The sequence below is a fragment of the Peromyscus californicus genome, unplaced genomic scaffold (assembly GCF_007827085.1).
Source record: "Peromyscus californicus insignis strain IS unplaced genomic scaffold, ASM782708v3 Scaffold_1__1_contigs__length_55948999, whole genome shotgun sequence".
Lineage (NCBI taxonomy): Eukaryota > Metazoa > Chordata > Mammalia > Rodentia > Cricetidae > Peromyscus > Peromyscus californicus.
Genome location: NW_026294492.1, coordinates 4,275,016 through 4,290,146, shown reverse-complemented (window position 1 = coordinate 4,290,146; position 15,131 = coordinate 4,275,016). Strand labels below are relative to the sequence as shown.

General features: G+C 51.8%; 1 protein-coding gene across 4 annotated transcripts in view; it reads right to left on the bottom strand.

Moving 5' to 3' along the window:
* Rnf144a (ring finger protein 144A) overlaps window positions 1-12,291 on the bottom strand; it is a 124,096-nt gene extending 111,805 nt beyond the window's left edge. For 2 of the 4 annotated variants that reach the window (XM_052745779.1, XM_052745780.1), the window contains exon 1: window positions 12,179-12,289. The gene's annotated coding sequence lies outside the window, so the exon portion shown is untranslated. Of the gene's footprint in view, window positions 1-12,178 lie in introns of all 4 variants that reach the window. The other 2 variants (XM_052745778.1, XM_052745776.1) reach the window with 2 other exon arrangements.
* Window positions 12,292-15,131: the final 2,840 nt, after the last annotated feature.

Here is a 15,131-nt window from a genome sequence, read left to right as displayed (position 1 = left end):
GTCTTCTCAGAAAGGGGGTCAGCAGCACAGGGGTCACGGAAGGACAGTAGAATCTGGGTCACAGAGCAGCTGGCTGGGATGACGGCTTAGCGTTCGGGATGTGTGCCTACATAGGGCCAAGCACAGGGGAGAGGAGCTCCTCCCCACCAGCTACCCTGAACCCTCAACGGCTACTACTTGCTTTGAACCTAGAAGGCCAGAAGGATAGAAAGAAGTCCACAGTGGCTGTGTAAGGGGCTGGCGAGAGAGAGGAGGAAAAACTGGGTCACCTGGCAACTAACCTGAGGCAAAGGTGAGAAGCAGTCAGGTATATTCCAAAGTTGAGGAATTTTGTTAAGGAAAAGGCTACACTCTCCACACTAAAAACAAACAAATAAATAAACTGAAGAACTCTAGAATCAAATTTGATGCTGAATTGAGCCCAGTTAGTAGCTGAATCCCCATGGTGGAGGCTGCAGGTGTGCACAGATGGGCCAAGCTGGGTGGGAATCCACAGTGTCCACTGGACCCAATTCACAATTATCCATGAAAACACAGCACCAGGACCCACCATGCAGCCAGCCCATTCCTGGGAAAGTGACTTCTCCAGAGAGGGATGGGCCTAGTCAGAAGGTCATTAGCTTTGAGAGCTTGCTTATCTCAGACCTTCCACAGCAGCGCCACGGTCCAGGGAAAGAGGAGGCCAGCTGCACAGGTGAATGTGTATTTTTGGTAGGAGGAGGAAGAGTGAGGAGGAGAAGGAACAAGAAGAGGAGGTGGGGGAGAAGACGTAGGAAGAGGGGGATACTGTCCCAACTGATTTTAGGTACTGTATTTTTTTCTTTGTGTGTGTGTGTGTGTGTGTGTGTGTGTGTGTGTGTGTGTGTGTGTGTATGTGTGGTGTGCACATAGGTATTTGTAAGTGTGCATATGTGTGAGCACATGCATGTGGGTGCATGTGTCTATGAAGGCCTGTCACACGTATATGACAGTATACGAAGTTTGATGTCAGCCACGCCCTCTAGCTACGCTTCCACCTCAATCAATCAGTCTAGCTAGTCAGCTCCGGGAAGCCTGTGTTTGCCACACCCACCTGGCGTTTAAACCAGATCAAGAGATTCCAACTCTAGTCCCCGTGCCTATGTGGCAAGGACTTTAACCACTGAGCCATCCCCCCGGTCCAATTTAGTAAGGTGTTTTATTTAATCCGATGCAGCCAAACTACAGTCATCTCAACATGTGATTCACAGAGAAATCCCTACGGACGCTCCACACTGTGTTTTCACACTCCTCACCCACGTTCCACACAGCACAAAGAGGACAAGCCAGAGCAGCCAGCTGCCAAGCCCCACAACACACAGGCTCCGGGGCTGTCCCATCTCCTCCATCTGCCTGTGTTTATGGCTGCCAGCCACACAAGGGCGGTCCTGACACCCAGAGACACAGCCCCTATCTGCCAGACAGGCAGGACCCACTCATGGCCTACATCTGTCCTTAATGGGCCCGGTCGAGCTGCTGCTCCTAGCTGGAGCTGGACCTGTTGCCTGAATCCAGGGCAGACCGAAAACAAGGTCGCTGTCAAGGAAGCAGAGCTGAGAGCCAGAGAGGGCCGAAGCCAGCGAGTATTAAAGCATTAAGAGATAAGAGCCACTCCGGGCAGCCAATTGGCCTGCAGGAATTTCAGGACTGCCTCACAGGCAAGAGAAGCCAGGTCCTTCAGGATACTACAGTGCCTGGCTGAGGGCGGGGCTCAGTCGTTACTCAGCCTGTGGAAATCTACACCCCTGCAGGGTCAGCCACCCCACAGCCATCAGCGAGGGGACAGGCTGTGGCTCTGGAGCAAATGGCTTCTGTGGGTTCCAGCCGAACAGCTTTCTAGAGGGCAAGTGGAATGCAAGAAATGCCGATCATTTGGGAATTCATGTTCTGCAGACCACAGAACATAATGCCCTACCTGTTATAGAAAGGCCTCACCAATCCCCCGTCCCCACATCCCTGTAAGTCCTTACCCTCCCCATAGAGTCCTCAATCAGTCTTCACATCCCCAGGACCAGGGACTTTCTGACAAGTGAATAAAGTAGATAAGAACTAATAACATAAACGAATATAATGAATAGTTGAGACTGCATTTGGACTTGCACGGCTTTGGTGGGAAAAGATGCAGATTGAACGCCCCACTAAATCCTCCTGGAGAGGGCCTCATGCAGCTGATAGATACAAGGACTCTGCAACTCACACTGGGCCTGGGGACAAGGACACCGGGGCCCCCACCACATCGAGAGCACAGAAGCCGTACAAACATCCACCTGGACCTTGCCCCCTATGGATTCCTGCTCTTCTCGGAATAACAGGGAAAGCTGTTTATGGAAGCCCAGCACCGCCAAGCACACCCTTGGCTGTTACCATGAACTCTGCCTCCTCACGCCAGCCTCTGGAGCTCCTCCACGCTGGCAGAGTCTCTGTATCTCTCAACTCCTGGGTTAAGGCAGCCTAGCTGCAGCCCGACAGTGGACCAGAGTCAACTGCAGGGGGTTCGGAAAACTTTTCCTGAGGAAAGGGGGCAGATGCCATGGGCACACACATGACTCCTAGAAATCCAGACACAAGCCCACAGCTGAGGTGAGCCATCCAAGACCGGTGTGCAAGAAAAGCCAGTATCCTGAGGCCTAAGGATGCAGAAGCAAGGAGGGGAGCCTGGTTCTTAGGGACACGGGAGCAGCTACCTCAGCCTCCAACCACTGACCCCCAATACCTTGTGATGAGAAAACAGACACCTGTGGGTTCAAGTCCGTGTCAGTAGACACTCTGCTGCTACCAAAGTATATGGTGACTTATATGAATACATAGAAACACTAACAGTTACTTAGGGGTGGGGGGGTAGGGGGTATGTGTGTGCATATGTGTGTGTGTGCATATGTGCTTGTGAGTGTGTGCACTCCAGGCTGTGCACATACTAGCCTATTTTCATCTCTGTGGCAGTAACAAGAGACCGTGGCCTAAAGCAGCAGATAGGAGGCAAGGGTTTATTTCCGCTTACAATTCCAGGTTACAGTCCATTGCGGCAGAGAAGACGCAGGGCAGGAGCTTGAGACAGCTGGTCACACCACATGCCCAGTCAAGAGCAGAGTGGAACAGAGTCAGCCACGCTGCCTGCTCACGGGCTCCTCAGTTGACGTCCTTCACTCTTCAACAGTGCAGAATCCAGCTCATGAAATAGTTCTGCCCGCATCCAGGGTGGGCCTTCCCACCTCAATTAACAACCCAGACAATCCCCACAGACATGCCCAAAGGCCAACCTGATCTAGGTAAATCCTCAATGAGACTCTCTTCCCAAGGGATTTCTTCTAGGCTGTGTCAAGATCACAGTTAAAACTAGCCAGCACACATACCACACATCATACACATACTACACACAGGCACACATATCCATTAAACACACACACACACACACACACACACACACACACACACACATAAACATATACACATACATCCATTAACACACACACATACAGGCACACACACACACATGCATCCATCAACACACACACATACAGGCACGCGCACACACACACACACACACACACACACACACGAACATATGCACATGCACAAACACATACACACACATATCCATCAACCACACACACACACACACACACACACGAACATATGCACATGCACACACACATATCCATCACACACACACACACACACACACACACACACACACACACACACACCCCACAGGCCACTAGTGAATGTGTCCTTGTTAGTCTTTGCAGGTTAAGATGCCATCGAGCAGGGTGGGCCTTCATGTAGTGTGTCCTTTTGGGGACAGACAGATGACAAGAGGCAGAGGCAAAGATGATCACAGGACCAGAGTGGCACTTTGGCCTGGATTCCAGCCCATCAGCTGCGCTTGCCGACCCCCCACCCCATCTCACTCTGTGTAAACTGCCGGCTCTCGTCCTAGGGATAGCAGGGACTTTCTCTCTCCTCTCTAAGCACTAAAGCGCTGGGCCTAGGGACAGGGAATTTGGGGAGAGCCCAGAGCAAGGGCAGAAGTTGGGGAGACATGTCGAAAGGCAGGTTCTTGGGTCTCAAACAGATGAAATCTTTTCTTTCTTTTTTTTTTCAACTTCCTGACAAATCTGGTCCCTTTTGTGGTAGTATTGCGTTCCCTGAAATATTGTACACCCTAATAAACTTGTCTGGGGTCAGAGACAGAACAGCCACACTATTAAACATAGAGGATAGGCAGTGGTAGCACACGCCTTTAATCCTAGCATTCCAGAGGCAGAAATCCATGTGTTCAAGGATACAGCCAAGCATGGTGACTCATGCCTTTAATCCCAGGGAGTGATGTAGAAAGCAGAAAGGTATATAAGGTGTGAGGACCAGAAACTAGAAGCATTTGGCTGGTTAAGCTTTTAGGCTTTTGAGCTACAGTTCAGCTGAGACCCATTCTGGATGAGGACTCAGAGGCTTCCAGTCTGAGGAAACAGGATCAGCTGAGGAACTGGTGAGGTGATGTAGCTGTGGCTTGTTCTGCTTCTCTGATCTTACAGCATTCACCCCAATAACTGGCCTCAGGTTCATTCTTAATAATAAGACCTTCTAAGATTCCTGCTACACCCTTTATCTTGCAGACTGTCTATGGCAGTTACATCTCTAAGCAGCAAAGAAGGAATTAGGGTCTCCACACACACCCAGTCAGCTCTGACCCACCCACCTGAGGACTTGGAGTGTCGAACCCTGGCCATGGCCATGTGGTCATGAAGAAATAGACACTTTTTAGCTGACAAGTTCCCCCAACCTGGGCTCCCAAACCCCACAGTCATCTGGAAGCCCTTGCTTTGCTCAGTCTTAGAGTGCAGCACACGCCAAGGCTCAGCCCACCAAGAGCCACGGCGGATGGTCAGGAACAATGAATCTGTGTGTCTGATCATACTTGCCCACTTCCAATGCACAGGTCCTGGACACACCTGCCCATGCTTGTGAGTGCTCAAGTTCATGGATGCAATCTTCAGAGGCCACAGGCTGTTCTCTCCTAAGGCAGAGTGTGTCTGCATGGCCGCTCTCTCCCTCCCTAAGGAAGAGCACAAGCCCTCCTCCTGCCCTGGCTGGCAAGCACACCTGTGAACAGCTCTGCCCACTACTTTGAGGCGATCACTCAGGTCTTTGTTTCAGAAGGATTTCCATCCATAAGGGTGAGAAACTCCTTTACCCCGCTGCTCCTGGGGTTCACATGCCAGCCCATCTCTTCAGCACCTTCAAATGGAAACCTGCTGCTACTGAGTCAGTCCCTGCACCAGAGAGCACCAGAGAGCACCTGTCTTCGCACCTAACCTGTAGAGACCACCAATGCAGGGCCACCGAGCATTTCATCAGAAGGCTCCCCCTGCAGATCAGCTTGCTGAGTACAGCCTAGTTCTTAGTCCAAATCTAATGTGTCACTCTCATCCAATGGCTCCTTCTGGTACACTATGGATGCCTCAGGAGGAGGACCACACCTCTGTACCACATGCAGCCTCAGGCTGCAGATGCAGCATGTGTCTAGCAGACCCTCAGCACTTGTCAGAATGGAGTTGTCTACACACTCGGCATACCAAGCCCAGGACCCCAGAGCTTCCACTGTGCATTCTGGCAGGATTCTACCCCTCTTCCTCCAGAGCCAGTGCCCCAGTCGGACTGGCCCTGCTCTGAGGTGAATTTGGCTCCAACCCAACCTTCCAAACAAAGGGCCAGTAACATGGGATGTGTTGTGGTCACCCCGGAGTGACAGCTCAACAATCCTTGTTTTCACTTACGATCTACCCACAGAGACCCCATCTAGCGAGCTGCTCTGGAGTACTGTCAATCATTTCATAGCATGGAAGAGCAGGAAGAGTATAATGGGCCTTGGGGAGGGGAGGGGTTCCCAAATGAGTAAGTTCCTGTCTTTGTAGTGCTGATGGTTAGTAGAGGAAGTAAGTTACACAGATCACCAAAACAGATAAATGCAACCTCGGGTTCTGAGGGAAAGTTGTTATCAAGTACCTAACGGGGGAAAATCTACCTTACAGGAGGAGGGGGGGGTGGGGGCTAAGCCTCGGGCAATGTAAGCCTAGGGGGACCTAAGCCTAGGGAAGCCAGGGCTACAGGAACTCTGAGCCCAGGGGAGCCTGGGTCTAGGCCTGAGCCCTCTTAGCTCTGTTGTCCCGCCTCTTCTCTGTGTACTTCCACCTCCTTCTCTGCAAAACACCAGTGTCGGGAAGAGTGAAGACACATGAGTGATTCTCCAGATAAGGAAAACGGTGTTATCTGTGGGCAGATCATTTAAAGTCTGGTCTTGACACAGACCGTAGCAAAAAGGTCCAAATTGGTAGCTACTGAGAGATCAGCCCTGGGATTACAGGTTTGTAGCCAAAGCCCAGCTAGCTCAGTCCACAGAGCATGAGACTCTTAATCTCAGGTCATGGGTTCGTGCCCCATGTTGGGAGCTACATATTGTTCGAATGTTAGATGGTCTTTTTTTTTTTTTTTTTTTTTTTTTTGGTTTTTTTTTCGAGACAGGGTTTCTCTGTATAGCTTTGCGCCTTTCCTGGAACTCCCTCTGTAGCCCAGGCTGGCCTCGAACTCACAGAGATCCGCCTGGCTCTGCCTCCCGAGTGCTGGGATTAAAGGCGTGTGCCACCACCGCCCGGCTAGATGGTCTTTTAATAAAAAACCCAGGGCCAGATATCAGGGTGAAAGCTGAAAGATTAGAGAAGCAGAACAGCCAGCCACTAGTTCTTACCTCTACGAAATCCTCAGCCTAAAGAGAGTGAGTTCCTGTTTCCTCACACCTTATATACCTTTCTGTGTCCTACCATATTACTTCCTGGGACTAAAGGTGTGTGTCACCACTGCCTGGTTCTGTTTCTCTCATGTAGCCCAGTGTGGCCTTGAACTCACAGAGATCCAGACAAATCTCTGCCTCCCAAATGATAGGATTAAAGGTGTGTGTCACCACTGCCTGGCCTCTATGTCTAATTTAGTGGCTGGCTCTGTCCTCTGATCCCCAGGCAAGCTTTATTGGGGTACACATTATATCACCACACAGGTTGTTCAACCCAGGGGTCCAGGGGCTCCGCACGGGGCCATGGAGTTGCTGGAGGTGTCTGAGCAGGGAGTAACCAGGAGTAAGTGGACAGAAGGCTGAGGGACATCAGGGGACCAACACAAAGCATCGCACGAAAGCCCAGTGATACCTGTGATGCTCCTGTTTAAGAGTGGAAATATGGAAAAGGGGGGTAATGATGCCGAGCGTTGAACGTTTCTGTGAAGGGAAACTCCTCCTCCCAGAGTCCTGTGAGGACTCAGGGACAGTGGTGGCCCCTGATGGCAGGCTGGCTTCCTTCAAGGAATGACAGCAGATTCACTGGGGAGGGTGTAAAGGGGCCCAGGGAAGGATATAGAAATCCAGTGGTTGATTCCAGAAAGGAAATCACCTTTACAAGAAGGTGCAGGGAGCCCATAATGGGGATGGGGCGGGTAATGGGATGGTGGTAAACAGAATTTGTGAGCTTCCCAGGCCACTGGTCAGGTAACAGATCCACAATCTGAGATGGGCTGTCTGGCCAGTTCCCAGGAGGTCAGGGGACACCCTAGTTTGATGTATCTATCAAACAGTTCCTTCCTCAAGACCCACCCCCCTCTTCTTGTGTTACCACCCAAAACCCAAGCACATCCTGATCCAGAGACTGTGTGAAAACTCGTTCTTTGAAAGCTTAGCACATTCTCCCAGAAGCATAACATTGTATCAAATGTTTACAGTCCTTAGTCAGATATCAACAACCCAGCAGAGCCCGCCAGCCCCACTCACGTCAGACTCTGAGACCTTTCTATGAAATGCTTACAGACCTTAGTCAGATATCAACAGCCCAGCTGAGCCCGCCAGCCCCATGCACTGACATCATACTCTGAGACCTTTCCTAGTGGCCATCAAGTGGTAGTGTGAATGAGAATGCCCTCCATAGGCTCAGGCATTTGACCAATTGGTCCCCAGTCACTGGAGCTCTTGGAGGCCACTCAGGAGATGTGGCCCTGATGAAGGAGGTGTGTCGCTAGAAGGGACTTTGGTAGTTCAAAGCTTCACAGCACTTGCATTTCACCTTGTTTTCTGTTTGCGGTTGGGGATGTGAGCTCTTAGCTTCCTGCTCTGGCCAATCATGCCCGCCACTTGCTGACATGCATCATGGACTCTTATCCCTCTGGAACCATAAGCTAAAACTAACTCTCTTCATTAAGTGACTCAGTCATGGTGTTTTAACACAGGGACAGAAAACAGATTTAAAAAACAAAACAAAACAAAACAAAACAAAAAAAAAAACCACTGCTGGAAAGCTGGAGGCCCAAGAAGATCCCAAATCCCATGCCACCACAGCCTATCACATTCATCCCAAAACCCATGATGCTACCATAGCCTACCACACTGATCCCAAAGCCTATGATGCTACCACAGTCTACCATATTAATCCCAAAGCCTATGACGCTACCACAGTCTACCACACTGATCTACACTGTAGATTGAGGCCATACATTCTTCATTTTCTGCAGACTTCTGAGCCCGATTTCCACATGTACCCCATGAGATCTTGGACTATGCCTGCCCTCATCAGGTGGGAGTAGACCATATACCTGTCCTATGGCTGTGAGAGCTGCATCTATGGTCCATATGATGCTCAAAGCCTGCACATGACCAAGGCTTAATGGACATTAGTCCTGTTTCCTCCCATTCCAGCATCCGACATAGAGTGCACAATCAAACATCGGCTGACACATGACTTCAGGCCAACAGGAAGCTGACTCCTAATGCTGCATCCAGCTTAAAAACTCACATTCTAGGGCATCGGTTCTCAACCTTCCTCATGCTGTGACCCTTTAATACAGCTCTTCACGTGGTGCTGACCCCCAACCATAAAATTATTTCATTGCTACTTCATAACTGTCATTTTGCTGCTGTTATGAATCACGGTGTGGATATCTGGTTGCAACCCCTGTGAAACAGTCATTCGACCCCCAAAGGGGGGTTGAGACCCACAGGTTGAGAACTGCTCTAGAAACCTTCCCCAGTTCTGCTGAGCTAGGAGGCCCTTTCACCTTCCCTAGCCTACTACTCGCCCCGCAGCCCTGGAGAACAGCTACCCTTCAGAGAGTGAAAAATACACCTTTTCCTTGTAAAAGTCTACACAAACGGTTGCATCTGTAGGTTAGTCTACAGCATCAATTCTTCTAGAAAATACTACTGCAGCTCTGCTACTGGACCTAGGAGAACATTTGGGTCAACACGTTAGGGCTCTCCCGAGGGAACTGGGGCCATCTAGGCAAGCAGACACTTGCCAAGGTCAGACCGCTGGGAAGGAGCACTGAGGGGAACCAATGCCCTGCAGACATGTGAACAGTGGCTTCAATTAATCTCTCCAGCTAATTAAGAAAAAGTATCCATGTGTATCTGCATTTGGGAAACAAAAGACAGAGACTAGCCTCAAATAACTTCTCCAGCCTAGAAGGAACGAAGGGCACCTTCCACAAAGACCCAGGAGAGATGTAGCAGTCTGCCTTCCTAAGAAGCCTTCCACACACCTCTCAACCAGCCTCAATATGGAAACACCCCAGGGGGGCTAGAGGTGCTGCTAGGTCAGATGAGCATCTCCCAAACAGCTCAAGATCATAGGCTCCCAGGAGAGCAAACACATCCCCGTCCTATTCCAATAAGAGAAGAGGGAAAGGGCCATAGACACTCAGAAGAACTAACTCCAGGCCAGATCCACCACAGCCCCATGCAGCCAGGGCACCCAGTTGCTCCTCTCCAGCCACAGTGCCCTCAGAGTCACAGGAGGACTGAGGACCCATCTCTATCTGTAACCCTCAGTGGCTCCGGACAGGTTTCTGCCAACTCTCTCTCTCTGCCACTATAGAAAGAGGCCTTCCAGAGGAGATATTTGAACAAAAGGAGGCAGCAGCAAGGCCAAGTGAGGAAAAACCACGGTGGAAAAAACAGCCTTCTCAGTCAGGCAACGTGGCTCCTGGCGTGGGGCCCTACCACTGCTGGCGAGCAGAACGGCACGTTAGCCCTGAACACGGCAGCTTCTCTAACACGGTGTGTGATTTCTTTTCCAAGTCCCAAGCCACAATAAGGCCCCAGGAGAAGCCACGCCGTCTAGGAACAGACTGGAAACAAGCATTGCAAGCTTGCCATCCGAGTTCTGAGAGATGCTTGTAAAGTACACGCACAGGACTGTCCAGAGCTTCCATTTGCTCGTGGCCTGTGGACTCCTGCTTCAAGCCTCTAAGTTCATCCTTCAGCAGTTCCCCTCGATGGGGGTGGGGGTGGGGGGATCGACATGAGAACTGGAACATCTTTAGAAACATGAACGCCAGGGGCTGTTAGTAGAGTATTTGCCTAGCATTCACAATTCACAAGGCCCTGGGCTCGAACCTCCATACTACATAAACTGAGTATAGCCGTCCATTCCATTAACTCCAGTACTCCAGGGGTGCAAACTGGAGCTCAGGACATCTTCAGCTACATAGGGCCAGCCTGAGCTGGAGAGCCTACAAAAACTCACTAGCAAAAACTAAAGAAGAGCGTTTATATCAAAATGTTTACTCCAGAGTTCAAATTGTGTGGGGTCTGGAAAATTTCCCTCCTATTCCAGCTGAGTTACGGGCACCCATTTTCCCAGGAGGCTCACATGGAACCCTGGCGAGTGAAATAGGTATGTGTGGGAAAGGCTGGTATTTGGCTCTAGAGGCCACAAGGGGCACCCGGCCCAAGGCCTCCCTCTTCAACACGGCTATAGCTATTTGGAAGCCAAGTGGGTACTGTCTGCTGTTCTCCTGAAAGACCACCCACGGTTCCCACTCCACAGAGGCAAGTCCAGAGTCTTGGCCTGCAATTCAAAAACCCCTCCAGACATACTTCCTGAACAGTCTTTCAAATGTAATAAAAGCAAAACTGTGGAAAAAACAAGGGGGAAAAAACGGACCTCTGGTATCACTGATGAAGGCGTTAAGGAGCAAGTTTTTGGGCTCTAGGGAGCCAAGGGGGCAACCCCATAGGAAAGGTCCTTCACACTCTGCATTCCTTTGCTGGGGCCTTTCCCGCCACCCTGGCTATGCCTCACGGGCCATGTGACCCCACGTCCCTCCTTTAGAAAGGCTCTGTCCTCTCACCCCAGGGCGCTGCGACCACCTTGCCTTCTATCTGGCACTGTATTTATACACATCTCTTAGCAGTTTAAACTCTCACCCTCGCCAGCGTCATTGAGAAGGATCTGTCTCCCAGGCACCGACTCCTGGAAGGTACTTCCTTCCTAAAACTGTCCTAAGCAAGATGGGACTGTCCTTCCATCCTAGGTCACAGGCACCCTGGGAAGGGTTTCCAGGGCCTTGACTAGTCGTTACCCGGCCTTTGACCCCGCACCACCACACAGGCTGCAGATAACTGTTCAAAAAAAAAAAAAAAAAAAAAGCATCCTTTTAAATGTCCTCTGAAAAAGAGACCAAACAAGAGCTAGAGCAAACTTTAGGAACGACCACCAGGGACCCGCCTAAGATGAAGAAGTCGCCTGTTCCCGCCCAGCGGCCGGGAAGCCTCCTGTTTGCACGAGCGATTAAATCTCTGGGCTCCACAGATGGTGTAGAAAACCGGGAGCGCTGCGGAGCGCGGGATGCGCGAGACCTGAGGGGACTTCCTAGGGCGGGCGGGGCGCAAGGGACACAGAGACTCCTGGGCCAGAGGCCAGCAGAGGACGAGGACCATGGCCAGGCGCAGCTGAGCACTGCGGGGTACTCGCCACTGCCGCCGCCAGCTGGAACGGACCCGACCTTCCCCACGCCCTCAACCCTGTCCACGACCCGGTCGCGGCGGGAGTCCACCCAAGGCCTGCAGACGGCCGCCCACCCGGACCACTCCAGCCCAGGGCACCATGCGCCTGCGGCTGGAGACTGCCCTGCGGCGCACAATCCCCAAGTGCAAGCGGCCAGGGGGACGCGGGCGCCACCCGAGCGGACCCTGGGAGCAGAGCCCTCCAACCCCCGCTCCGGAGCCCGAGGGTCACCGCCTGGCAGCCGGGGTTGGGGGGGGACCGATTATCAGCCCCCGCAGAGCCCCGTCCCGCGCGGCCCGCTCGGGCGATGCCGACACAAAGGGGACGCGCGCGTCACCCACCTGGTCCCGCGCGGTCCGGGCTCCCGCTCGGCCTCGTTGCGCGCGGCTGCGGTGGCCCCGCCCGGTGCCGGCTCGCGGGTGCCGCTTGCCCCGTCAGCCTCCCGCGCGCAGCCCGCCCCGCCGCGCAGCGCCCTTTATGCCTCCCCGCCCTGCGCCCCGAGAACTGCGCGCGGGGTCGGCGGGGCGCGAGCGCGCACTAGGCGCGGGCGCGGGAGGCAGAGCCAGTTCGCACGCCAGCGCCCCCTGCCGTCCAGAGGTGCCGCAACGTCCATGCACCGGCGGGGAGCCCCCTCTAAAGCAACCCCAGAGGGTCCCGGTCAGCTCACTAAATGGGGGTGCCCTGGAGGAAAGCAAGGATGCAAAGAGGCCGCGGGAAGGAGGACCCCTGCTTCAATCCTATAAAAACAAGTACCAGCAGATAGAAAGAAATGCGTGAAGCAGCCTGACCCTAAGAGTCGGGAGCTGGGAATATCCCTCAGCTGGTCATCTAGGACCCTGGGATGGAATCCAGTCATGTAAATTGGCGCTTCTGGGCTTGCCAGGACCTGCTTGATGATCATGCCCGTGAATACTTGACGATGAAGACTGTAAGCCCATGGACAAGCATCACCTTTTCACCCTCACACCTGGATGCAGATGGATGGAGAAGAGGCCTCAACCTGCATGGCCTGAGGCCGAGGCTCCGCGCACCTATGGGAAGCAGCAGCCATGACATTGCAATTCTTTCTCTTAGAACCGGAGATCCACCACTGGATGGGGATCCCCATTAAGTTACTGTGTTCACACTCCCTCAGGTAGTTCCTAGAAGTTCATGTCTTAATTCCACAGCGAACGTGCAGACATGAACGAAGCCTGTGAGTATGTATACGATGGCTAAAATGAAAAGTCCCCACACGGAAGTGTTTTGAATATTTGGATCCCCCAGCTGGTAGGGATATTTTGGAAGGTTCTGGGAATGTCAGAGGGTGAGAGTTAACTATGGAAGTCCCTTGGGGGAACACAACACACAAACACACCAATACACACTCCCTCTACTCAGATGTTCTGCCAAGCATTTGGATCCAAGCAACCGTGGACTGTACTGTTTGGCTGGGGGAATGGAAAGACTCCATTAGCTAACTTGACTTTTCTGGTTACCCCACCCCCTCTCGCCCCGCAACAGGATTTTAAAGCTCTGTACAGTCTCTCTTTGGCTGGTACATTCTCATCTGTGTGTGCACATTTGTGTTTACACACGTGTCTATGGGTATGCATGCACACAAAAGGTCAATACTGGGGTGTCCACCTCTATCTTTCTCTTCCTTGTATTCTGAACCTGAAACCCTCTAATTCAGCTATACTGGTTGGCCAGCAAGCTCCAGGAGCCCTCATGTTTCCGTGCTCAACCCACACTACCCAGGGCTAAGATGACAAGCATGTACCTCACCTGTATTTTTAAATGGATGCTGGACATGGAACTTGGGTCTTCAGGCCTGGGTGACAAGCACTGTACTGAATGAGCTGTCCTGAGCCCCTACGCCCACATCCTCACCAGTTATTGTGTGGAATGTCTCTGGTCTTCAAAACCATGCACTTGGTGGATTGGGGGTGTCTCATATACGAAAGCCTAGCATTCTGAGCTCTGCTCTGAGGTAGAAGGGTCGCACACTCAAGGCCAGCCTGGACTAGAGAGTGAGACCCTATGTCGAATAAGCCAAAGTCAGATTAAACAAAAGAAGGACCCGCGCTGGCCTCCTGGCGCCTTGGTCCGTGCCAGACTCTGTATAAACGCCATTGTCCGAGAAAGCTCGCAGTGCGAAGGATCCTAACAAGGGCACTTTGTTGTTTCGGCCTCTCACTGGAAGATGGAAATAGTTTTGCCTGAAGGCCTGAGCTCTGAGAGAAATGTGTTCACACCTCCCCAGGCCTGGCTGCGGAGGGAAGTTATGAATGAAGGATGGAGAGGTTTTGCTGGGGAGGCTGGAAGCTCCCAGCAAGAGGAAGCAGGTGTACTGGGGGTGTTCTGTGCTGTCTGTGCCTTGAGTGATTAGAAACACATTGCCTGTGAACGTCTTGGGGGAATTGGAAAACTCACCATCATCAAATGGCGCTAACGACACCGACCAGTACTTATGTGGTCACTGTGCATCCTCACTTCCGTGACCTGATGTGTTGGCTAATGAGACTATCGCTGCAGAGATGGAGTGAGGCCGTCGCACGGATACTGAAATCAGGGTTTGCAGCCGACTGTGTGTGCAGGGCATTTCCAGTTTCCTCTGTGAAACCTGCTGAATCTGCCGTTGCTTTCCGAATCCCTGGGTCTCCAAATATGTATATATGTATTTTGTTTTTAATGTGGATTATGGTACTTACCATGCTGCCTGTGCTGGGTATTGACTCCGAAGCTTAGATCACTAGTTTACAGAATCTTTCCATGAAGTCCCACACAGAGCCCGAGTGTAAAAAGTGCTCCGTAATGAATGAAGCTGGTTCCTCTGAGTTCTCCGCAGCTAATGCCGTTCTACCCAGAAAGCTGCCTGGCTCTTCAAGTCATTCCACCCTCTCAGTGACTCTTCAGTCCAGCCCCTTGCCAGGGGAAGACCGATCATCTCCTCTCAAGGTGTTCACGTTGGGCGTATTTGAAAGCCCTTACTGTTAGGGTCTGTCAATCACTGGGTAGGTACCTTATGATCACTCTCAGTGGGCAGTGGATGCCCTGGGAGGGGGAGTGGGCCAGAGCACCGGTGCCTATGAAAATGGTTTAGAGGCCAAAGCAATGGAAACCCATTGTGAAGCTTTCTCCCAGACACAATTGAAGGAAGTTTAAAGCTGTGGCTTACAGTTAAAAGGAAAAGAAAAAAAAAGAACAAAATGGACAATGCAATTTGTTTAAACTTCTGGTCGCACATTCTAAGTATAGAATTCACATTCTTTCGATTTGTTTCTTTCTTCTTTTGAGACAGTCTAACCCTGC